This window comes from Podarcis raffonei, chromosome 1 (genome assembly GCF_027172205.1).
Source record: "Podarcis raffonei isolate rPodRaf1 chromosome 1, rPodRaf1.pri, whole genome shotgun sequence".
Taxonomy (NCBI): Eukaryota; Metazoa; Chordata; class Lepidosauria; order Squamata; family Lacertidae; genus Podarcis; species Podarcis raffonei.
Window position 1 is genome coordinate 71232848 of NC_070602.1, and position 26639 is coordinate 71259486.

General features: G+C 39.0%; 1 protein-coding gene across 10 annotated transcripts in view; it reads right to left on the minus strand.

The window, feature by feature from the left end:
- SOX6 (SRY-box transcription factor 6) overlaps window positions 1-26639 on the minus strand; it is a 448703-nt gene that overhangs the window by 331253 nt on the left and 90811 nt on the right. For 9 of the 10 annotated variants that reach the window (XM_053392405.1, XM_053392369.1, XM_053392397.1 and 6 more), the window contains one exon: window positions 14115-14205. The exons of the other annotated variant lie outside the window; for it this stretch is intronic. The gene's annotated coding sequence lies outside the window, so the exon portion shown is untranslated. The remainder of the gene's footprint in view (window positions 1-14114; window positions 14206-26639) is intronic. 10 annotated transcript variants of the gene reach the window in all.

The following is a 26639-nucleotide window of genomic DNA, read 5'->3' on the forward strand; positions in this document are numbered from 1 at the left end:
ATGGGACTGCTTCTAGAACAATCATTATCTCTTGAGGTTTGGGTAACCTGAGTGGTGTCTTCTAGTAAACTACTTAAATTTCTTGCAAGCCACTTAGAAATTTTGTTATAATTAAGTGGTATATAAATTTTGTTGATTCATCAACTAAGGCTTGTGATCATTTTTGTTAAAGAATTAAAGAATTAACTTAATGCAGATTAAAAGGAATCCTCCATGTCTTAGCTATAGCATCATATCCCCTAGGTACTGCATCCATACTTTTTTTTAATGAAACCAACACACTGCATTCCTATGCTAATTGCTAAACTTGAGAGAAAGAAAGAATAAAAAAAGCTAAACAATGGTAGTAACTTTATGTAATTTCCTATTAAACTCAGCACATTTAATTACCAGAATATAAAATGTATTAGAAATACTATAGACTAGCTATAGGTAGAAGACAGAACATGCACAGAGATTGTGTTTCTATGTGTGTGTTATATAAAGTATTTCAGGGGGCAGGAAATTCTAGTAGACCTTGGGTTGTCTTTTATTCTTGAGTGCACAAAACAGAAGAATTGTTATTTATCTTAGAATATTTGAGAAGGTGACCCTATCTCCCACTCAATAATCTCACTCCTATGCTTGAATAGATCAAGAAAGGAAAAAAAGTTTATTGATTATTCAGCCACTGATGTCTCTTGGCCAAACCCAGAAAAATGTTTGCCATAGAATAATCTACAATGAACTCAAGAGAAGTAACAAAGAAGCCCTCATTAATCTACTAAAGGAGGACATTACTTTGTTTCAAGAACAGCAAAAACTTCAGTTTCCTGCACTGGCTCCTTCTGGAAAACAAGTCTTTTGACACAGATGCAATCTTACTGCTTGTTGCATTTTGCTTTTTCTAATATAATTTACCGGTACTGCCTGGCCTACCATGTGATGGCTTTTGCACTCTTAATTGTAGCGAAATCCCACCAACACAAGTGGAATGCTGGCATATACTTGCAAATAAAATGCATTGATAAAACACATCTAATACATGCAATATGGTCTATGAGGAGCCCCACCACTAGCACATCATAAAACCAGCTTTATTAAAAAGTGGACAGGTGAGCTTTGTTATCAAGTAGAATAATCTACTCCCTTTCTCTTTACAGGATGGTACTTTACCTCTTCTGACAGAAGACTTGTATATCTCTGAAATACCTACAAGAGAAAAGCTAGAGGTATGCAGTGATGGTATAAATTGTAGCAGAGCAACAAAGCTATCATTTCTATAGTTAAACTATCCATAATGATTTGTGTGCTGCTGTTATTATTTACTAGAAGAGCTACTGCACAATACTGAACAAAATGCTTTCCCACCTTTTATACGGCAGCGTGCTTTTAAAAACAAAACACAACCTCTACCCAATTTGCAATTTCACAGAGTGGGCAACAGTTCTGCCATATATTTTTGCTGTTCACTTGTCTTGAACCTAACCCTAACACATAAGCTAAAAGCTGACTGGCACTGCTTCAGCAAATGACAACTTTTAATAAACCTTGATAAGCTTGTAGAAAATAAACTGACTTCATCTACAGTCCTTTATGAGATGCACAGTACATCCTGAACTGCAGAAGTTAAATTAGTATTTGCTGTGTATGTTATGTTTGAAATCCATCTAGTTCTTGGCACACACCCTATGGCAAAGGTCAGAGTAAAGACAGAAGAACGCTATGGAACCCCCCAGCACAGATGATCTGACACCGACTAGTCAAGGCACTATATATGTTGACTAAAGTACAACCTTAAGGCTATCCAAGTAGTTTCTTTTTACTGTGAGGATGCACCACTGTCAATCATTATAAGCTGCATAAATGCCTAAGGAAGACAAGATGATGTCCTTCCATGTCAAAAAAGAACATTAGTTTTATGAATGAATCCTACCGTAAATATCCATGTTTCACAGGCCAGAAAAATCATGGTGTCTACCATCAGAGCAAATAAGCTATTACTCCACTGGCTGTCTTGAACAGTTATTTTTTATTTTCTGGGGAAGAAATCATTGTGACATCTCTTCCTTAGTAGATTCATTGAAGCAACAGCAAGGGGTGTAAGCTTCAGTGATAACAAAGGTGTTAAAGACAGAGTCAAGGTGAGAAAGTGATCCTAGCTTTGAAAACTGTGGCTTCATTTGTGCTAGCAGAATGGGTTGTGGTAAAACACTGCAGGGACCACCTGGAATAGTTTTAATACAGTCTAGACTCTAGAGCATCCTTTCTCAACCTTGGGTCTCCGTATGCTGTTGAACTACAACTCCCACCACCCCTAGTTAGCAGGACCAGTGGTCAAGAGCGAAGGGAGTTGTAGTCCCAAGTCTGGTCTAGTGACAATATGATGATTTTAACTTTGATATTTTATTTGCTTTTGGTTGTTTATTTTGTTGTTTATCTCCAACTTTGATCAAGTGTACTATATCCATATTCATTATGTCGGCCTTCTAACTCATTGCATTATTTTATCTTTTTATAGTGTAACCTGCCAGGCAGGATAGAAATGTAACATACAAGCATCCCCAAATATCTTCAGCTACTGGCCCAACATCTTCTCACTCAGAGAACAGCTAAGACTGTGAAAGGTCAGGGCTAGAACTGAGTAGTCCTTTACATTACTTGAAGGTGAAAACAATATTTCTGAATCATTCATCATGGACAAACAAGTGAAACAACTGAGTGAAGAAAACTTAATGTGAACTCAAGGCTTCTGCAGTAACACAGCTGCAGTCATTTACACAGTTGCAAAGATGAATAAATATACAGCTGTGATATTGAGAAAGGCTGTCCCCATGTAAAATACTGTTATGAGTTTAGGGTGTTAAACTGGGTGCTAGATCCCTCTAATCCCTGGATCCAGCAAGTATAAAAAGCTAATCAAGCCAGGTTAGCTTTCTGAACCCCATGATCAAGCAAATGTTAACAAATAAACCAGGCTAGCTACCTGATGAAGTGATCACCTGGTTGAAGAGCATTAAAGGAAACAAAGGAAATGGAGGCTCTGTGCAAGATGTCAAATATGTGCCCTTCTTCAACTCTGAAATAGTTGGAAGGACAAAGCACAAGTTTAGATATGAGTTGAAGTGATGTGGGCCAGAAGCAAAGCTGGAAGCTAGAAAGCCAGAGATGCAAAGCAATGGTTGATTTCTGTTTGAATCCAAGGCTGCAGCTATGGGAGAAACATTGCCAAAAGGAAATATGAACCCTGGGTAAGAGCATGGAACCGCGGGAATCTAGCACTGCTCAGAGATTGGGGTGGCGCACAACAATACTAAAGTTTCTGCATATGCTCTTGTTTTGTATCTGAAACACAATCACAAACAAAAATATAAACACCCCAAGTAGCATATTCATATTAAAAACTTGATACAAATGTAAATTTTTAAAAGGCTAGTTTGGAGCCAGATTTTATAAATTACTAGGGAGTATTTGACCTGAATGCCAGTGGGTATCCAAGTTCATTCAAAGCAATAGCAGCCAAATTCTTCCTCCCTGGTTAAATGCCATCAAAACCTGCTAAGTACAGAATGCTATTTAGTTCGCATTCAGGACCTTGCAGTGCCCACCACATTCTAATGTGCCAATATTTTCCATCCCATTTCAAAAAGCACACCACTGTACACCGCTGTTCATCTATATGTTGCAACATAAGCACAAAGGCATTACAGGAGGAGAGAAACATTGTGCTAACAGGGCTATAGTATTGATGAATAAAAAATGTAACCCCCAGGCTAAGCTGCCAAATAAGTAGTGAATTAATTTCTGTAAAGTACTCTAACATTACAAAGGTGTGTTGAAAGGTGTCTGCTCATGTTTCAAATTAAACGCACTGCTGGTCAGCTTTAGCACCTCAGCTTTGAACAGCAGCCATTTGCCTATAACACTTCAGGGGTTGGGAAAAACGGATTTTCCGTTCACACTGGAATAATTAGAACATGTCAGGAAGAATTAATTTCCTCATTTTTCAAAAGGATACACAGAAATTACCATGTTATTATATGACAGGGTCCCTTGGAGAATTGTATTAAATTTAATTTCTAGCGCAGCCCACACAACAAATTAAAGTCATAAATAAGATGGAAAGAAGCAGGACGCAGAGCATATGTTTATGGCAATGAGTGAAGCCAAGGGACCAGAAACAACTATCTTCATTTCATTTTATTTAAATCAGCCAGACACTGTGTATCTGAATGACAGCACTTGTTAATGGTGCTGAGATTATAGGGTCTTTAATTTCAGAAAAACAGAAGCAGTCAGTTGGTGTTTGAACTGGAAGGTTTTCTCAAAAGAAGGCACTCAGTAGGTTCCCTTGCATAAGGCTGTGCTCATGCTCCAGCTTCTGCAGAGACACACACTCCCCCCCCCCCCCGCTAATAATCTAAATCTATGATTTGCTGCACTCACAGGTAAGCACTGAAAATGAGTTATGGCACCAGAGTATCCTAAAACCTGATGTCCCACAGACACTGACAATTTCACAAGCTGATAATTCCCCCCGCCCTTAACAAATATTTGGCAGGGGGGAAAGCTTTTCATTTAGATGGTTTAAACTTTCTGCTTCTAATCAGGCTTATACATTTTAAGAGTGGAAAGGACAAATGCTCCCTCACCTGAAGTTCAGTTGAGAGGATAGGACTCTGAAACTCTAGGGATAGAATCTAAGAATCGAGGTGCCCATTTAAAGCACATGCTTCCCCCAATCCTGAGAACTGTAGTTTACCCCTCACAGAGCTACAATTCCCAGCACCCTTGACAAACTACAGTTCCCAGGATTTTGGGGGGAAAGAAGTGTCCTCTGTCATGAAAGAAAGATGCTGAGATGAATGACCAGAATGGGGAGGAAAAGCTGGGAATTCATCTTTTGGCAGACTAACTTACCTTCTTACTTCTTGGTCCTCACCATGGAGACCTAATGAACCCCTAGACTGTGGATGACAGCTTGATACCCCAAACCCTAGTGTTGCCCACCCCTTCAAAGTTCTGCACGTGCATCCATGTACTACTAACAGCTCATGGTCTCTTGAAATCTACATATGTGTATGCCAACTTTTTCTCTTGCCTCAGTAAAAAAACGGTGGCACTCACAAAGGGATTTATAACAATGGTCAGATTATACAATGCTAAAGTCAACTCAAGTGCATTTTAATAGTGTTAATAAAATTTTAATAAAGCATTATAAAATATTTACAGTGCTCTAACACTCTTTGATACCTGCTTCTCTTTTATCCTGTGTATGCTTCAAGCTTTTGTTGCCCACGTTATAGATGAAAATATTAAAATTGGATGCAATGACACGGAACAATATTACTTGTTCTAGCTATACTGTATAATATCGCAGAATGTACATCTTTAAAATCCTGAGCTCAGGGAGGCATAAAGACTATGAAATATTGTGCTTGACCACTATGAATTTCAATAGGTAGGCTCCTATAATTACTGATAATCCGTACAATGAAATTGCAAGTTAAGAGCAGCAGTATATGAAATATTCTTCAATTATGGCAATTGCAGTAACATTGACCTTCATTTTCTTTAGCAATGAACAATACTTATTGCAAAGCAAACAGATATTATAAATGAGGATGAGGTGAGGATCTAAAAGAGTTATTCAAAATGGTAAAAATAGTTGACTTCAAAAGATGCATGAGATTCGGCATGACATTCACCTTTGCTCATGGACACTTTTAAACTTTGCTTAAATCATATATGTTGCACTGTTACACACTGCTCACACGGCTGCAGCATGAAAATCTGAAGCTCCCTTTCAACCATCACAGCAGCAGGGTACTCAGAATTTCCCATATAATTATTAGCAGCACCAAAATCATGGTTGTTAGCTTGCCTGGCTTGAAAAGGAGAATGAGTTTGTCCCTTCTATGAAGTAGCTGCCATGGATGTGAGCACTCCCTTGGGTGCAACAAACTTTAAATAATTTGTGAATCAATTAACTGGCAATTCTGCGCACAGCTCAAATTTCACACTCCCAGGTCACTGCATCATCAGCCTGATATGAATCATAACATTTTGGGGAAAAGTTCATAATTGAAATCATTAATTAATTTAACAGGACTTTTAGTTATGCATTGCATTACACAGCTATAAAGGGGCAAGGATTAATTAGTTGTTTCTCCGACAGTTTTCTCCACTTGGAGGAAAACTTTTCCAACAATATCTTGACATACTCAAATAAGCATCAGCCTCTTACAGCCAAGTTTCAGAAGTGGGGTTTTTTTTGCCAGCTGGTTTTTGCTGTGCTTTGTATTTTAACTGCTACACACTGTGATAGGAAGAACAAACTAAAGCAAAATGTGGCTCAGGGATTATTTAAATTGGATACTGGTCACCAGCAAAGCACTTGCCCTTGTGAGCATTTTAGGTATGTGACGATGTAAGAAGAGCCCTACTGGATCAGGCAAGGGCCCTGCTGGTCAAGCATCCTGTTCCACAAGATACCTATGGGATGCCTACAAGCACGACCTGAGTACCACAGTGCTCCTCCCTGATGCAGTACTGCCCAGTACTGCCTCCAACAGTACTAGCTATTGTGGCCGGTAGCCAGTGAGAGCCTAATCCTTCATTAAGTTGCCTAAACTTCTTTTAAAACCGTCCAAGTTGGCGGCTATCACTACACATTATGGGAGAGAATGATATAGTCTAAGTATGCACTATACAGTTGCTATCTTGCTCTACCTTGCTCTCACCATGTGCCCCCAAGCCATCCATTGCAGCACATCCTCCTGATTGTTGGTGTGTTAACACGGCTGGCACACATGGCAAGAACATTAGAGATGTAACGACACACTGTATTGGCCCGAATATAAGCCGTACCCAAATATAAGCTGCACCTTTAAAATTCGGGGGGGGGGGGAGAATACCTGAATATAGACCACTCCCTCAAAATTCTGCAGGCACTCACACCCGTTCCGTTTTACCGTATGTCTGTTTTAGCAGCGATATCGTAAAAGCCCATTTTTGTAAGGTCGCAAATTTAAGCCGCACTTTAACTTTTCATGGTTGGAATTTGGGGGAAAAGTGAGGCTTATATTCAGGCCAATATGGTATAACGTGTACACAGATGGGTGTTTTGCCTATGACCAGCATCATGTTTCAACCAAAACTGATTTAAGATTGTAACTCACAGAAGCTCCAGAACTTTGGGGGAGGAGTGTGCAAAGACAGAGAAAAGGGGGAGAGAGAGGTAAGGATTCATCTTGTGTACAACCACTTAGCTCAATGTAAAGTAAGAAAATTCTGAATGACTGCCAGGTTTCAAAAACACCTCTTAAACATCAACAGATCGGACAAGGCAAAGCCTTGGATTTATGGAAGCATCCACCTCAAATCTGCTTTTGGAATCAGCAAAACCACACTGAGTTTACTACTGGCCTGATAATGACCAACACATATTACCTAACCTTGCCTTGACCTTGTACGGTGACATTCTCCCTTGACTGTGGAGTAGGCAGCAGCCAGGTCTAGCAGGCTCACCATGAAGGCATGGATCATGCAAACCCATGGTGAGAGACAGAGCCTTTTCAGTGTTGGCCCCCTATTTCTAGATGATGATCTCCCATGAAGTACTTATGTCCTCTTTATTAGTGAGTTTTTAAATACATTTTTATTTGCACCCATCCATATAATTTTAAACTGTTGATTTCATTTTTTTGTATGATTGGTTTTGTATGCCACCTTGTGAGGATATTTGTCCTGAAAAGTAGGATATAAATCTTGTAATTGATAAATATACAGTGCTACCTCAGGTTAAGTACTTAATTCGTTCTGGAGGTCCGTTCTTAACCTGAAACTGTTCTTAACCTGAAGCACCACTTTAGCTAATGGGGCCTCCTGCTGCTGCCGCGCCGCCGGAGCACGATTTCTGTTCTCATCCTGAAGCAAAGTTCTTAACCTGAGGTACTATTTCTAGGTTAGCGGAGGGTGTAACCTGAAGCATATGTAACACTGTATTTCCAAAACAAATGGAAATTTTGTATTCCATTGTATTTGTATTTGGCAACTTTTACTTACACAGGGAGTGTAGGAACCCAGGAGAGTGTGTCATCATAGGGCTAATGCAAAACAAGGGTCAGAAGCCCGCAACCACCTATCATGTCACCACTTGGGAGTCTTCACTGGGAATTTTTAGCCAATTTTTTTTTAGCCAATTTTTAGTCAAGTGGTACCCTAAGCCATATATCACCACACTGCCTGTTTCCTCATTATAGGCTCACAGTCCTGCCTGCCCAGTGGGTAAAATTCTATAGGACTACTGGGGCAGCAGTATTGAACCATAACAACAGGATTACAATGAACATATGATTATCTCGAGACGCCGTATTACACCTAATCCAAAGAAGCATTCAGACATGTGTTTTTAAACATATATGCATACAAATAGAGAAGTTTAGATATGTTGCAAAATGTCACAATCACTGGCACAGTTCGACAGAATTCAAAGCCTGGATTTAATTCTCCTCTTTCTCCCCAAGGGAATACAATATTTCTATTTTCATCATATGTGTGACTTGCTCCATAAGCGTACTTCAAGAAACTAAATTTTTATGCTTTTGATGGGGTTTTTTAAAGCTTATTTGTTTAAGAAAGGTTTATCTTATTCCTACATTCACTCATTGAACCCATCTCCCTCCTCTTCTTCAAATTCCTCATCAAACATTTCACCAAGCCTTTCTGAACCAGAATTTAACTGGACTCTATCCAAACCTATTGCTTTATCAAATCCTTCCTGCCCTCCCCCACCAACACAGACAGACTTCTAAGCCCTCAGTTCACACATCAGGTCATGCCTGTGTTTCTACCATGCTCCATCTACCACACTGAGGAGCAGTTAAGTACTAAGAGCACCTTAATTTCCCACAAAGCTCATTTCAGATTTTCAAACCACATCACTTTGCACCTTATCATCTAAATGAGACTCTTCTTTTGAATTAAGTGTTGTATGTCAAGAATATAAATTATGTTTTACACACCAAACAAAGTGAAAAATGACCCTGTAAAATTATAATTTTGAAAAGAAGGAGGAGGTAAAATTGTTGTGCTGAATTGTTGTCTAAATGTATAGTATATTCAGGAGGTAATAGTTTAGATTATTTATATGATTTAAATCCAGAGACTAATGGTGTCACCCTTAAGAACAAGTCAATAGCAATTGTGCTTATTAAAACAAAGGTGTAATATGAGTTTTGTTAGTAAAGAGTACAGAATTATAGTGCTGTAATGTTAAAAATCTTTATAATAATTCCTGCAAAATAATTATTTATTAGCATTTGGAAAGGAGAATAACAAAAGCATTTTCAGCACTTTTGGAGAGACAGAGGCCTTTTTCCTTCCCAAAGAGCCCAATTAAACTGCATGTATGATGAAAGTACAACTACCTCTTAGTTAGACCACTATCAGTCTGAAGCAATGAATTTGATCGTGCTTATAAGTAGAACCGTTGAAATCAATTGACTTAAGTTACTATCATTGGAATCCTAACAACAGAAAGTCTGTCTAAGTTGTTAATTTACCCCTATTCTAAACTCTGTTCATGAGGTAATTGACTTACACCACTATAAGTGGTGGATTACTAGGTCGTGTGACTGAACTGAAAGGAGTTTGGAATGGATGTTAGTCTCTCTTTGCCCTGTCCAGCTGCTGCCACAACCCTTCCATGCCCCTGGAATGCCCCTTTTTGGGGATTTGTGTCAAACATAAATTCCACCATCTTAAGTTCCACCAGCTAAGATAAGGTGAGGGACTTTCCAGCTCAGCTGGGGTGAGACACTTTTCTGGCATAGACCCAGCCGAGCCCAAATTCAACCAGGAAAGCCCAAGTTTCTCCAAATCCAAACTCTCACATCCCAGTGGGGTCTTGGTTTTGGATTGTGCTGTTAGTCTGGAGCCAACACAACAATGTTCCAACACTGCTTTGAGCTGCAATAACCAAAGAAATGTCTGCCACCTTATCCTGGTTTTCACCTACCTACCTACCTACCTACCTATTTACATAATGTCTTAAGAAAAAATTCTAAAGCTATGCACAAGAAACAGTATAAAAATAACCATTTAATCCCCAAAATGTATGTATTTATTTAGAAAAGTATTTATATACTGCCATAAAATACACCAAGGCAATGTATATAACCAAATATAAAACATCATTTAAAATGTGAATAAATACAGATAATCCATTCAGGTGACTGACTAATGACAAATTAAAGATTACAAGAAGCATAATCGAGATCACACCTCTGGAAAGGTATGTCTAAATAAAAAGTTTTCAACAGGAACTCAAAGATCACCTCTGTCTAATTTGTACAGGGTGGGAATTCCATAAACAAGCAAATTCCAATATACATATACTAATAGGGTAGCAACTTATGCATCACAAAAAAGGAAATAATGATAATTATTCATATGAAGATGCAGATTATGACCGAATTGCTATAATTCAAATAGAAATTGGGATGGCTCAGTTGGTAGATGATGAGACTCTTCATCTCAGGATTGTGGGTTCAAGCCCCACATTGGGCAAAAGAAATTCCTGCATTGCAGGGAGCTGGCTTCAAAGCCCTTGCTCGCCCTTCCTATGGTTCCTTATCTTTAAACCTGAACCTAGCACTCCTTCAAGTATAGGACCCCTTCAAACAGTGGATTGCTTGCTACACTGTAGGTCACATGGCCACCTATATGTCATTTTGGTCACTACTTGGTATCACCATTTCCGTATCCTGTCCCACTTAGCTTTTATACATGCCAAGATGCTGACATCAGACTTCTAATATAGAATTAATTTGTGCCCTCTTGTATCACATGGAATGGAAATGCTACTTAACCCAAGAATAAACTTAGTCTCTTAAAAGTTCTTTAAAAAAAAAAAGTTCTATTGAATATCTTTCATGTTCCTTTATGCCTTTGTGCATAAATTTTGTTACAGGAGCTGATATACATTGGTTTAATCAAATTACTTCTTCAAAGATTCATTTGGGGCGATTGGATAAATGACAAATCAGGAGAACAAAGTGGGGTCTACAACAAAATATTGCAGTGTATGTCCCACCCTCTAAGGAGAGTGCTCTTGTTCAGGAATCCAGCCAACCTGAAAGAGGAGTCTTATTATACTATTCAACCCTGGGGCTGGGAGTTTCAGGAGTTGCAAAGAAGTAAAGGTCACACCCTTCCCAGGCCTATTCCCGCTGTGCCACAGAGTGGTAGGCTGCTGCTCCCAACCCAAGCCTGTTATGGCTACATAGCCAAGAATGTAGTTCTTCTAGAGTGGGAAAGGGGGAATGCACATCCACTAAACATCCCTGTATAATGCAAGGTTTCACTTTTTTAGTACAGGATGAGAATTTATTAACCTCAAGACGTGCATCCTCACAAAACCAAATTCACCTCTCCTCTTCAGGAGAAAGCAGTGGCAAGTTGGGATGGAGGCAGTGGTGACTTCCTGGTGGTTGCACTGCACCTGTGAGGTCAGAGGAGTTTGGGGTTAGCAGAAGCCCCACAGGTGCCCAGTGCTGTCACCAGGAGGATACCACTCCCTCCACCCTTATCCAAAAGCAACAGCTTGAACAGGTCGATTTGCTCTCTTTCCCTGCCCTCCTTTTTCTTTGACTGATATCCTAATATTCTGTCTATCTAATGTTGTCTGCCATAGGCTTAACATATAAATTTGCACAGTGTGCCTGCATTCTGGGTTCTTTACACCCCTTTTCTCATTCTCTAGGCCCAACTGGCATTCTTTTCTTAAAGCTCACAGGTGACTCAGGTACAATTCCACATTCATCTAGAACTCAAGACACTCTAGACTAGACACTCTGTCACTCTCTGCCATGTTGTGGGGATAAAATGGGATAAACTATGTCTGTTGCCCCATGACCATTGGGAAAGAGCAGGAGTTGGGTTTCCTTTGAGAACTGTGCACAAAACATTAACCATGCCACAGAAGTAGTAAGTGGCATTTATTATTTTGTTTACAATGTCACTTGTCTTGTTTTGCTTTTTAGCACCGAAAGCATCTATCTTGATTCTCCCTCCCCTCTTACGCTGATTACTTACATTCAAGAAAAACCATGGTATTGAAGAAAATAAAAAACAGTTTTACATAAAGTTGAATTATTATGAATATGCTGTTTGCTGCTGCCAAGACTGTGTTGGCTAGGCACTGCAAAAGTGAAACAATACCATCTATGAAGAAAAAGCTGATCAAGGCTTTAGAGATTGCCAAAATTGATACATTGACTGATAGCATACAAAGAGAAATGGACTATTTCATCAGTTCCAGCCCTAGATAAATGGAATACAATACTACAGATTATGCATGGAGGGCGGGAGGAGTTCATTGGAGAGAAGTTTGCTTTTATACTTTGATATCATTTAATAAAATAAAATTTTAATAAAACAATAAAATAACATTTGCAGAACTCCACAGGTTCCCTAGAGGGCCATGCCTGACAGAGGAAAGGAAGGGATCTACAGCATTGCAAATAAGCTTCAGCTACCTTTTCTAACAAAACATTAAAAGGTAAAGGTACCCCTGCCCGTACGGGCCAGTCGTGTCCGACTCTAGGGTTGCGTGCTCATCTCGCTCTAGAGGCCGTGAGTTGGCGCCGTCCGAAGACGCTTCCGGGTCACGTGTCCAGCGTGACGAAGCTGCAGCTGGCAAGCCAGCAACAGCGCAGCACACGGAAATGCCGTTTACCTTCCCGCTATAAAGCGGTCCCTATTTATCTACTTGCACTTAAGAGTGCTTTTGAACTGCTAGGTGGGCAGGAGCTGGGACTGAACGACGGGAGCTCACCCCGCCACGGGGATTCGAACTGCCGACCATACGATCAGCAAGTCCTAGGCACTGAGGTTTTACCCACAGCGCCACCGGCGTCCCATAACAAAACATTAACACAAGGTTCCAAATAACAGAACATGAATGGAAGTTACCCATAGACAATTTAGGTTGTATCCAATGAAGTCCAATGAAGTCATCACACTAGCACAAGGACTTCTACTCCCTTTCCACAACCACCACAAATCTCCAGAGAAGGGGGGAACCCCTAGAACAGATTTGGTGTGTTTGTGTACATGTGTACATGGGGCACACAGGAAGAGAAAGTCTCTCTGCACTGAAAGAAGTCCTTGCATTAACAGGACGACTTCCTTGGACACAACCCTATGGTTTACATTGCTTGCCTTTATATAGTGCAATGATTTTAATTTTATTACTTGTTTTTCCAGGGTTAAATTATTTTTGGACGATTTACCTAATTGATTTCTTTTTTTATTATTTTTGCCTTTAAAAAGTATATGTGCAACTTGATTCTTTCTACACATTTCTCAGAAAAAGTTATAACCAAAAATGGAGATGTTATTTGTGTTTGAATTCTCCTAAACTCCTTTGCTGTCTATGATTCAGAAATGCCATCTGCTAGAGTTTAATTTAATAGTTTGAATACTTAGTCCTGCTTTATAAAACCAGTAGTTGTTATGAAGGGGCTGACAAAAGGATCGAAATAGGTATTTCTAGGGAAAGTAACTGGAATGCAAATCCTGAATCTATAATTTCTGCATTGTCTGTATTTTCTATTTATGAATATACAGCAATTGCTTAATTGCTGAAGGCATGTAGTGTGTTGGGTTTGGAGTTGTGATCCATGTATAACTCACTAGATGGCTTTTCAGACTCCTGGTAACTAGAATGTAGTTAGACCTCTTTCAACAAGCCTTTATCTTAGTCTGTATCTATACTGGATTTCAAATGGCTTTTCTATGAGTTTTTATTGTTGATATTTCTTATTGTAAAGTCAGTGTGGGACATTTCATGGGACTGCCTCAGTAGAGAGGTCTACATGTTATAAATGAAATCAATACTATCTGCGTACATGTGTATAGTAGGATAAGACAGCACTCTCCAAACAATGGGGGCATCCAACGAAGTGGGGGAAAAAAATCTAATGCTCATTTCTTTTATATTATCTAGGTCATCGCCTAACTAGAAAATATGGAGTATGAAGGTATTATAAGGGGAGAAAATATGGCAGGTGAGAAAAGCATTTCCCTTACCACTGATTAGAACATTTAGGTGAGTATGCAAATGTTACCTGGCCCCGTCACAGGCTGCCTTTCTGCTCTAGCAGTGTCTCGTGAAAGGTGTCATCAGAGAAGAAGCCAGCAAGACAGCATCTAGTAGGTCTATTAAAAACAAAGACAGAAAATAAGTTGAAGGTATGTTTCCTTCACAGCTATTGACAATCAGCAGTGAAAATACTTATTTTGGCCTATCTTTAAGAGACACAAAGCAGCTAGTTGGTTACATAAAAATGGCATTCCATAAAGGTGTTATTATCCAAAATGGTTGGGAAACCAGGAATATTTTATTGTGTTAATTTCAGCCAGACAGCATCTACAGATCCATGTTCCAAGTTAGGTCCAGTAATGATACAATTTCAATACTGATTTTATAAAGGCTTCTGACCATACTCTGCCCAAAGGTGTGTGATGCACAGGAACTACGATGCTATACAATATCTTTATTGTCATTGTCCCATACAGAAGAATGAAACTGAAAAATCTACATAAGATATTCAAAAACCCCTAAAAACTCTGAAACCCCATTTTAAAATACACTATACTATAGAGACTCCTTATACTGCATTTAAAGCCAGAATTGCATTTGGGTAGAAACTGTTTCTCAGGCAGCAAGTCCTGGTCTTTATAACCCTATACCTTCTTCCAGAAGGCAGAAGTTGAAAGAGATAATTTCCGGGGTACGTACTATCTCTGCAGCTTTCTTATGGTACCTGACAGCATAGATTTGATCTTAGGTGGGAAGAGTGCACCCAATTATTCTCTCTGCAGTCTTTAAAACCCTGGACAGCATTGTTTTTTCCCTGGCTGTGCAGCTCTCAAACCACACACAGAAACCATAAGTTAATACACTCTCCACAGTACAATGGTAAAATGCCATCAACGGGTCCTTTGAGAGATTGTTTTTCCGGAGAATTCTCAGAGCCACTGCTATTGCCCTTTCAATACTTGGGGCAAATGCAGGATTCTGAATACAGTGGTACCTCGGGTTAAGTACTTAATTCGTTCCGGAGGTCCGTACTTAACTTGAAACTGTTCTTAACCTGAAGCACCACTTTAGTTAATGGGGCCTCCTGCTGCCGCCACGCCACCGGAGCACGATTTCTTTTCTCATCCTGAAGCAAAGTTCTTAACCTGAAGCACTATTTCTGGGTTAGCAGAGTGTGTAACCTGAAGCGTATGTAACCTGAAGCGTATGTAACCTGAGGTACCACTGTACAGTATTATAAAATATTGATAAATTACACAGATTTCATACTTTTCAGCTAAATAGTAGACCTCTAATGAGCCAATGAAATTAATCAATCTTTTCTAACTATTTTAACTGAGTAAAAAAAATCACAGCTGAAAGGTTATTAAAACTGATTTGTAGAAGTATATTAGTAGTAGTATTACTACTACTACCATCACTAAGCACTTTTTTTTACCTTATTCATTTTTAGAATGGTAAACTGGGGAATGGAGGGACAGTAACTGACATGGAAAAAGCACCCCATTACCATGCCTAAACCCCAGAATACCTAGATTTGAATAATTGTGAAATAATAGCAATCACAGGTTAATTGTTTAATCTACATGACTGCTTGACTAGCTGAACCTTTGGTCTGATCACCTAGATCTTCTTTTGTAAGGCGTGCATTAAAGTGCTTAGTTGTGGCTTGATCACGCTCTAGTAGCAGATGTCTTTTAAACGTTGTTATCGTATGGAAATGGTCATCTGTTTCCACCTTTACTCTCTTGAAGTCTTAATGGAACTTTCTCCACACTGAATCAATGTTTCTCCCTTGTAGAATTCAGGCACTTACTCCCCAATATGGATCATTTTATTCCTTTTGTCAAAAAAAATACCATTTAGTCTAAAGCAGTCCATGTATCTTGCACGAGTTTTATTTTCATTTACAAAGTAAACAAGTCAAAAATAAATTCTTGCATGCAGGAAGACACAGAAGTAGCTCATATATTTTGTAAGTTGGTGGTTGGTTTCTCAGACAGATCCTAAATGTAATATGTACACAGTTTTATTCTTGTGCTTTCACTGAATGTTGTTAAACTGTGCAGCCTACAAGTCGGAACTATATGACATAGCAAAAGCTTTACTGTTTTTAGATGCCGAGCACTCTGTGATGTCTTCCATCTGGAGAGGAATACAGGATTAAAATAAACATCAAATTGTGGAGATCACAAGGGGCAATTTGTCAGCAGGAAAAGGTAGAGAGGGATCAGTTACCACAGTGTATTGCTACAGTGCCAGCAATGCAGCATCTTTTAGAGTTCATGGAGAAAGTGCGCCTGACTAATGATCTTATTAGAGCACTACATAGTCAAAGAAAACAGGGCCTTAAGAAAAGATGGAGCAGAGAAAACATTGCAGGAAGTGTAAAATTCTTATAGCAGAAATAATGTCTTGCTGCTATAATACATACACACTGCAATATCTAGAAGAGCTCAAAGGAGTGGTCAGCAGAATGTGTGTTTGTGAAGATCCATGACAGGTCAACAAATCTCTTTCTAAAGAAATAATTATTCTTACAGAATGTCAACCCTTGCAAGGCAGAAACAGGACAGGTGCTGACATTCTCCAAAAATGCCATTTTAAATTCATCCATGTCTAACACTCTGGGGAGTATAATTCACCCTTATGAAATATCAGCCTGAGGTTGTGAGTGTCTTCTTTGGTTTAGGAATATTTCCACTGACCATGTCTGAAGAAAGAAAGGTGAGAAAAGGATGATAAATAGTCTCCAGTCTTACACAGTCCTCTGCCTCTGGCCACAGCTTCTCAAATAAAGGAAAAGGAAGAGTTCACATTGGTGATTTTGGGTTCAGGGGTATACTTGGAAATTATTCAGAACACAGTAGGGCAGCACTGCAGCCCAGCACTATAGTAACTCTGGAGATCTGTGCAGCTATTTAACCCATGCATAAGCTCCTAACAGGCTGAAGATGCCACGCACAGCCCTCTCCCTGAAGGCACTGTGGTAGCATTCGTAGAAGTGCCAAGACAAGAGAGACCTTTTCCAGTTAGTACACTAAACTGTGGATTGGCATCTAATTGCCTCGTAAAGGGTTCTGTTATGCCCTGCTAGTTTGTCAAGATCAGATCAATAGTCGCTATATTAAAATGTGTTTCTTCATTTGTAGAAGTTACATCTTTGTATTTGGCTATGTTTTTAATACAGCAAAAAAACTGCATAAAGGTACTTCAAACAAAAGTAAATTCACAGAGAAGATATAATCTTACAACTGTTGTTATATCATCTAGTAGCTTTTATGATTTCAATTAACTAGTAGCTTGTTCCAAGAACATTTAAATACTTATGATTTGATAACTATGGTTAATCTTCATTCAACCTAAGATTACACAGAGTAATTACATGTAAACAGGAAAATGAATTGAATAATACTCCCTGTTCCACTGTCGGACACTATATTGTGTATTGTACAGTATATACAATTAGCGTTATATTGCTAAGCTAAAAATATTGGTGAAGATCTAAAAATGACTAACACTGCCTTTTTTAAATTAATGTCTTATTAGTTGGGTGAAGTACACTGACAAAGAATAATTTATGCTTATTCAAACTGCTCTCGACATCTTCAGGTGTTTCCAAATGAGCTCACAGAAGAGTGATTAAATGCATCTGATAACAAGCCACACATTGCTGAAATTACTTACCGCCTCATTTTATGATTAATTAAACATGTAGATTAAAGTTGCAAAAGAATTTAGATTAATGAGCAAGTTAAGTCTTGCTGATATAAGTGAATTGGGAATTGGATGCTCTGTGGAACTTTATAAACATGCATTTTATAATGAGTAAGACAAGGCTACATGTTGAATCCTGGCCACAAGGGCCTTTGACGATGCAGTCTTTTTTAACATGGTTTGACAGCTTTCAAATAACATTCTACTATAGGCTTTAAACTTTGTGCATTGCTGTAAAACATGAGACTACATAACTCATGTATTAGGAGTACAATTATTTCCAAGCTCTCCAAGGTAATGACCCCCTGTAGCAGCAGCTGTTCAGAAAAATTACAGGCTCAATTGTTATTTTAATCAGAGAGAGTTTAGTTGTTAAAAGCAGTTATGCAACTTGTAAAATTATATGACACCTCATCAGTGCTTTCTCTGCAGCATCCTTTAGCCAAAAAGAAAAAAGAAAAGAAAAGAAAAATATAAAGCACCACAGCTTGGGCTTATTAGTAAAGCTTGGTACTCAGTCATTCATAAAAAATTCAAAGCCATTTATTAGTGTGGTTTCCGTGCAAGGCAAGGTAATGTTTAAATTTACGATGACTCTTATCAGCTCCATGAGTGTTTCAAAATATCTGCTGGGTTTGCGGAACATCCAATTTTTCTCTTTTAAGACCAGGTTTTCCTAATCCAAGTAGCTTAGTCAGTGTCAGAAAGCCAAGATGGACTTTATGGTTTTGCAGGGGAGAAACAACTCAGATTATTCACAGGAACCTAGCACACCACGTATAGCAATTCAGAAAAAAGAAGATGGAAAGCATAACCTGATAGTTAACATGGTACAGTTGCCATACAATCTCCCATTTGTTACTGTATCTTGAGCTGATACCATACAATGGACAGTGGCACTTAGGATGGATCTGTAAATCACAAGCCTGAGTAGCCCCAGACCTTTCAAATAGATCTGTCATGTAAGTTTCTGTACTAGGCTGTATGTTGTTCAGTAACAGCTTACTTGTACTCTAGAAAAGAAGGGAGAATTTATGTTTTCAAACACAGCTAACCAAGAGTTTGTCACAAAACAGGCCATGTGGACATAATTATCAAGTACATGCTACGCTGACAGTGGCAAGTATCAAGTTATTTTAACAGCAGGCCTGGCAGCTTCAGTACTTTATAATCATTTGTTTATATAAGACCAAATACAAATATATACTTTGCCTCCAGAAGCTTCAATTGTGATGCTGAATATGTGTTAGATCCAGAACTGCTCTTCCACAGATCTTAAAAGGAAAGTGGCTCAGTAAAATGATCAAGTGATAGTCTAATAAATTTATAGGGTTGGATCTAACTGTCTCATTAGCAGAACCCCACTCATTGGATGCTCCTGTTAGACGAAGCAGGGAAGCAATTTTCACTAATTCTTCCTTACCCCTGCAGCCTTCGCATCACCTTCCATGCTGTTTCAGAACATCCACTAACCCTTGGAAGCAGCTTTTCAGGGGCCACAGGGCAGAAAGGAGAATTGGCAAAAATCACCTGTCTCCTTCCAACAGAGGCATCCTGATAGCAGAGTTTTGCTGAAGGAAACTCTGAATCCAATCCTGCTTAGAAGTTGAGGATAAAACATTTTACTAGGTCACTTTCCTTTAACATATAGTTAACACTAAGGAGATATTTTTATTCGTTCATATTTTTAAGTATATGCCTCTTTTAAATAATGCCGGAACTGTCTTCTCAAATGACTGCTTTGCTAAGACCTGGAAATTATCTTAGCAAATGTTTTAGGTGTCAATTTCCATATTATGGTTTCATATAAAAATGTCTTCCCTCCTTTAACCAAGCTTGGCTGTATCATTCCAGGAGAATAATTGTGTTTGGGTATTTTTTCATCCAAACATTACTTCAAGGCACATTTTTCAGGCAGGAGAAACCATGTCGGTATGCCATTCTGATGTTACAGGACAGAAGATTTTCAGATTTTCAGATACAACTATAGAACCCTGTGTGCAAAAATCAACTCTCTTTCCTAAAACATCTCCTTCCCACCCTGGGGCAATATACTTCATGAATCTCCTCCTGCCTTCCAGATAGAAGAAGAAAGAGAAGGAGCAATTTTTGGACTGTCCTTCAATTGCCTTCAGATGTTCTAAAGAAGTAGCCAAAATGGAACTTGCGTGGTGGGTGGAATTTGCAAGCTCTGGGCATGGTAACATTTGTACTGCATCGCACTGATGTGAAAAGGAAGGGTCTGCAATCAGAACAACAGTTTGATTTAGTTCAGATGCTGGTACTTGATTTTATATTCAGGTTGAACTTACTGTTTGTCATTTTGATGGTTTTTTAAGGATAGAAATGCAATCAAATATGCCAGGTCTGAATTTTCGCTCTTTGGAATTCTGCTGTGTAACAGTGTGCATATCTCATTAATCAACCAACCAACCAGTCAATTAATTAAATTAATATACCACCCTTCATCTGAAGATCCCAGGACAGTTTACTATAAAAACACAAAAATATATAGCATATTAACAAACAAAAACAATACCCCCACACACCCTGTTTTAGAGGAATGAAAGAAAACAGGATTATTTTGCAGACAACAAAACAGCCCATCAAATGGACCTTTCTCTTAATCTTGTTTTACTGATGGAACAGAGGGGGGACTAAAAATGTTCACCCATTTTGAGCAAGGGCAGGAAATTTTGCTCTTACTTTGACTTTTTTCCTCTTAGGCCCACATGCTACTTACATTATCCCTGGTGGGATTGCTTTGGGAGGAGGTCCCTGATAATGCCGATAAAATTGCAAAACAGGGAAAGAAACAGGTGCAAATGTGGAGGAAAGCATGAAAAAGGGTTGAGGGATTTCAAAACTTTTATCATGCCCAAACCTCCTCCGGCCTCTCTCTCTTTCACACACACACACACCCCTACCTCAGTTTGGGAGTTCAAGAACATTGGCAAATGTTCAAGAGGAGAGCAAAGGAAAGCTGACTTGAGTGCTTACCACACTAATATCTCCCTTCTTCTGGGAAGCTAGCACATGAGGCAGAAACTGTATTGCCTTATGTTCTCCTTAATTGCAAAGTTTATGCATGCAGGGAAATTTTTAAGATGGAAGAGAACTTAAAATCACCTTTGTGAATACTGAGAAAATATAGTTTTTGTCCTGTGTAGCTAAAGTTACTATGATTCATATCAAGTCATTTTTAAAAAATATAGTTCTATGAAGGTTCAGCATATATGGTGATTTGATAGGACCGTGCATCTCAAAAGGTATCATGCAACCAGAACCGGTGTTTCCTAAATGTCCCATGTGGTTCATTTAAATACTCTAACCAGTTGGCGAGATAAGGAATCATTCCGACTTCTCCACATGCTGTTTATGAATGACCAATAGAAGAAATATGTATTTCCTGTCACACTTCCACTTGGTTATTATTTACCAAAAAAAATGCATTGTTTCCTGTTAACTGAACATATGACTGCAATGTAATTCATTCCCACCTTCCTTCCATGCTTCTCCTACATTCTTGGAATTCTGTCTGAAGGAGTTATTAAAAATAGTACAAGGGAGAAATAAAGTCCAATACAGACAAATAACATAGCCAAAATAATGGTCCAATTAATCAACAAAATTATGACATCTCCCTACTCTGTTGCCCTTTCAGCAGAGAACAGCGCTGAATGCCTAAAAAGGCCCTGCAAGACTTGCAAGTTATTTTAAAGGAATGGCATAAAAATTACTGTCCGGAGAGCTGCCTGGGAAAAAACACATGCAATAAAGCAGCATAACAGAAATGAACAAATTTTTCCAGTTAGCAAAATTATTATTTTAAGAGTGGTCTATTTTCAATTATTTGCCAGCTACATAGCAATTTAGTTAAGAAAGAAAGAAACCATTAACATAAAAAAGGAAACTGCACCAAGAACTGTAACAACAGTCTTATTCTGGAGATTGGCCAATGGAAAATATTGTTAATTGGCATGTTTCTTTCCTCTCAGAAAGCTTTATAGAAATCCCTCTCCTACAAGAGGACATATTTCTGCAGATGGAGAAGGGGACAGTTTATAAACTATCAGGCGATTACAAGGAAAGAAGGATCAGCATTTAGCCAGTCTTCAAGGGGATAGTTTTAAACACGTAAAATGGAGCCTATGGAATTACATGAAATACAACTCTTATTTACCATCATTTATATAGGGAGATTCATGTACAAATGTAGAATCAAAGCAATTATTAACAAGAACAGTAAGAGGTTCTGCTACTGTCCCACTTAATCAAAGGCTCAAAATACGATTGCTCTGGAGTAAGTATGCACAGGTTGCCTAAATAAATCTATTTATTGCATAGCTGTTATGTTAGCAGCCTCATACCTAGCATTCTAAGAAACCAAAAAATCTGTGAAGCTTTGAAATCAGTGGTTAAAATTGGTGCAGTTTTGAAAGGTTCAGTCTGCCATCATGTCCAAGTATATCCAAACAGAGATGAAAACCTACTGCTTGATATCAGGAACCATCATGAAAATATTGGGTGAAATATCTTAAGGGATGTACAAATGTATAACAAACAAACTTTGTAAAATATATGTTATTTATAAAATACCGTATTTTTGCTCTATAAGACTCACCAGACCATAAGACGCACCTAGTTTTTGGAGGAGGAAAACAAGAATAAAAAAAATCTGAACCCCAGAAGCCAGAACAGCAAGAGGGATCGCTGCGCGGCGAAAGCAGCGATCCCTCTTGCTGTTCTGGCTTCTGGGATAGCTGCACAGCCTGCATTCACTCCATAAGACGCGCACACATTTCCCCTTACTTTTTAGGAGGGAAAAAGTGAGTCTTACAGAGCAAAAAATATGGTAAATAAATTCCAAGCCTTCAAATAATTCACTCTTGAGATTTGTCACTGAACTCAGTCGGGTTACTACATAAGAGTTCTTGGAACTGTAATGCTTCTGGGACAGCTGCCCTTTGCCTTTCAGGAAAAAATGGGTGTCGTTATTTATCTTTCTCTTTTTAATAATCTTTTAAAGTACATAAAGATATTCCATTTAAAATATTATAGATCAACATAATTTTTGAATTGTGCCAAGCAATCTAAAGTAGAAACAAAATGTGACGACATGAAATTCTATACTGTACATTCATGAGACTCATATGCAATATGACTAAACGATAGGTCTGGTCACTTATTCACAACGTATTTAACTATTCCTAATGCTATTTCAAATACAATCAATGTCCATCTCATGAGAGAACTAACAATTTGGCCCTTGGCATTCACCTTCCAATCATAAATAATGTACAGCTGGAGTACTCAAGATGCAGAGATGTATTTTCCATCTCACTACCTTCTGATAGGCTGTAGCAACTAGATGGTACATGTGCTGTGTGCAATAGATCCCAGGTTCTATCCATAGCATCCCTAGGCACGGCTGGGAAAGACTCCTATTGGTAATGATACTGAGCCACTGCCAGTCAGTGCAGATAATGCTGCATTACATGGAGCAATGGTTAAAGCTGCTTCCCAAGTTCCTAAATAAAGGAATCCAGAATGGGGCTGTGGAAATGAAGGCACAGGACTTTTCAAATAGTAATTGGCTTAATTCACAATGCCCGGGGTCACTGGGGCAGGGGAAAGTGTGTCATTGTCCCCATAGGAATTCCTGCCATTTTGATGATTCTAGGCCCCAAGGCACCTTACAATCAGATTTTTAAACCATCAGTCATAAGCAATCAATGAAACAAGACTAAGAGAGAGAAAAGAAAAACATCATCAAAAACATCCTATTTCTCAGTGCTACTGATAAAAATTAAAGGCTGGGAAAGATTTTTATTCACCTAGGCAGATTATGAAGGCTTTCAGTAGCTTCTGAGACACCAGCAAAGTAGGAATCCAACAAACATACCAGTCCCCAAGTTACCCAGACTTTTAAATGACAAGAGAAGCACTATGAATTGTACCTGGGCCACCTCCAGACTATCACTATTTTGCAAGAGGTGTTCAAGTATATACTGTAAATTTAGATTTGTGCAATTAAAGTGTATTAAAGCGCTCTACTGCCATAGCGCAACAAATTCACTTTAAGATGTAGAAACACCCTGCAAGCAAATCAGGATGAAGGTTCAATAAATAAGAGAGAATTAAAATCCCAGTTAGAAAATGCATTAAAAAGTATGGAATGAACTAATGGGAGGATGTATAAACAACTCACAAGCAAATCAGGATAAACTGCCACAGTATTTTGAACTGGATACATTCTCTGAATGCTATTCATAGGTCATATATAACACTAGTGCAACTTAGAGGTTATTATAGCATGTAAAACTGTAGCAAGACCAGCCTGTTTCAGGAAGTACAAAAACACTAGTCTTCCAACACCACCTCTGGAATCAATGAGCAAGGTAAGAACAGAACCACTGGAGCATGGAAACAAGGATACGATGGTCAATGATATTAAAAACACTCCATTGTTTCTTTTGCAGCTAAGATTGTCCATCAAGACAACCAAAGCTGTACAATTTCAGTTCCAAAAACCAGACTGAAATGGATCCAGATAATCTTTCTTTATTCGGGGATGTCTGGAGTTGGGCTACAATGCTCATTCAAGCACTAAAAGGGAAGGTTACAAATGGGACAATATTTGGAAAAATCAGTAGAGTCCAAGGGACGCTTCTTAAGGAGTAGCTTTGACAGCTGCCTCCTTCAAGGCAGCTCTGACCACCCCTTCTCCCAAAGAAGAACTGACCACTTCTTGGGCCCAGCTGGTCACTCCCTTTAGCCAAGAAGAACAAAAGTTGAGTACACAAGTGGTACACCACATTTCTCCAACATCCTATCCATTCCTCAGACCACAACAACTGAAAATCATCCAAGCAAAAGTACACGGAGGAGCAAAGAACTGTACTGAAACAAACTAGCATCCAAGTTGGAGCAGATGCAAGCAATTTTATCTGCCAAATGCTGTGTAAATATATCACAATGGGCTACCAAGGGTTCCAGCAAACTGTTCTAGAAATGCAAATGAAGAAAGCTCTGTTGGATGGCAATGAGCAGATGCAATGGTGGTATAAAAATAGTCCCTCTTTGCTGCCATCGTCACCATGAAATAGGCTCTAAAATTGTACTGTATCCTCTGTCTTGTAATGCTCACTGAGCTGTTTGTCATGTGTGTTCTACCCATCATTCCTGTGGTTCGGAAGCTTTGCTGTCTTCAACTGTCCCTAGAAATAAAAACCACAACATCTAACCTGAGACCTCACCTCCTCCACCAGTGTACATAAGAAGCCTGAGAAGATCTCCACTCCATCTCATATGCACAACACTAAGTTTAAACAGTTGTTCATATGCACAACATTAAGTTTAAACTGTTGAAAATGCAATTCTTTCCCTGAAGAGGGAATGGAATTCTGTCAGAAGACGGCAGACATTAAGAACCACAGATCCAGATGTCAAATTTGGCTTTCTGACCCTTTCTATTTGGGCTTTGGGACTCTCCCCGGGGTATGTCCTCCTGCTGTTATTCCCCTTCACCATGTGACACACCTCACTGGCCCTGCTCTGTGCTCTCCTCAAGTGTTTGGGCCAGGTTGAAATATGTCTTTGAACTGTGATAATGCTTCTTGGTAGCATGGATGGAAGATAGAGGGGTAGGGGGTTGTGGGGGAGTGTAGAGCAGCTTCAATGTACCCTACCATGCAAAAAAGAGGAGTCACATTTGTTGTGCTTCCTATTTCTGACCCTAGCTGCACCCACAAGGAAATGTGGCCCTCTGGCTGAAAAAGGTTATCCACTGCTAGCATGCAGCAATTTTGCCCCACTTCCACCCCACCCCAAATCATTGAAACAGTACCGACGCTACATAAGGAACTTGGAAGGACACAACAGACAGGCCAATGTTACCTGTCTCATCAATTTTATTATTTGAATAAAACAATCCATTTTAATGTGGTTGGTTTTCTATGTGGGGGAAAATCATGTGGTATGTTGGAGGACATTGTTGCAGCGACAGCAAGATTTGCCCTTAAAGTCCATAGGACACAAGACTAGCTACCACAAAGATCCCACTGCCACAATGAAAGACATTTTGCTTTTTTACTATACCTATCACCGATCCAACACCATGGCAAAGCTGCTTAAACGTGAAACTTATTTGTGCAACAAGAGAAGGCCACACTTCAGATTACACGCACATTAGGAAGTTGCGTTATTATAAGTACTAAAATCACTTATCTGAACTTTGTCAGACTCAAGAACTGAAAATAAGATCATTGTGATGTACATCACCCACAATGCCAGCAAAATGTACATATTCAGCATTAAACAAGAATATATTCCTGTCAAACAAACAAGCACAGGGTGTTCCTGTTAACACAGGACTGACACATGGGGCTGTCCACATTCTACTCTTGATGTGACTGGGCTTCAGGGTACATCAGTGCCAATCTGGCAATCTGCATAAACATGAGACTTTGTTTAGATGGTAGAGGTTACATCATAAGCACAGATTTACCTTGGCCTGAAAAAAACCCCATTACAAAACCAGGAGCCAGCTGCCAAACTATTGTCTTTCTAGCCTGCCATAGGCTAAATGCAAACTGAAATAAAAATATGAACCATATACTGTGAATAACTTTCATTATTCTACTTAATTCATTTGTGCAAATGCATAAAACTGGTGGATTTTGCAAGTGGGGCATCATAACTGATAGATGATGTATATGGCACCCTGCTGCTCTCATCCATGGGAAATTGCTACTAGGTTTTGTTTTTCTTTTCAGACAACCGTTGGGAGTTTAAGCCAGCCTTCACCAATCTGATACCCTCCAGATGTTTA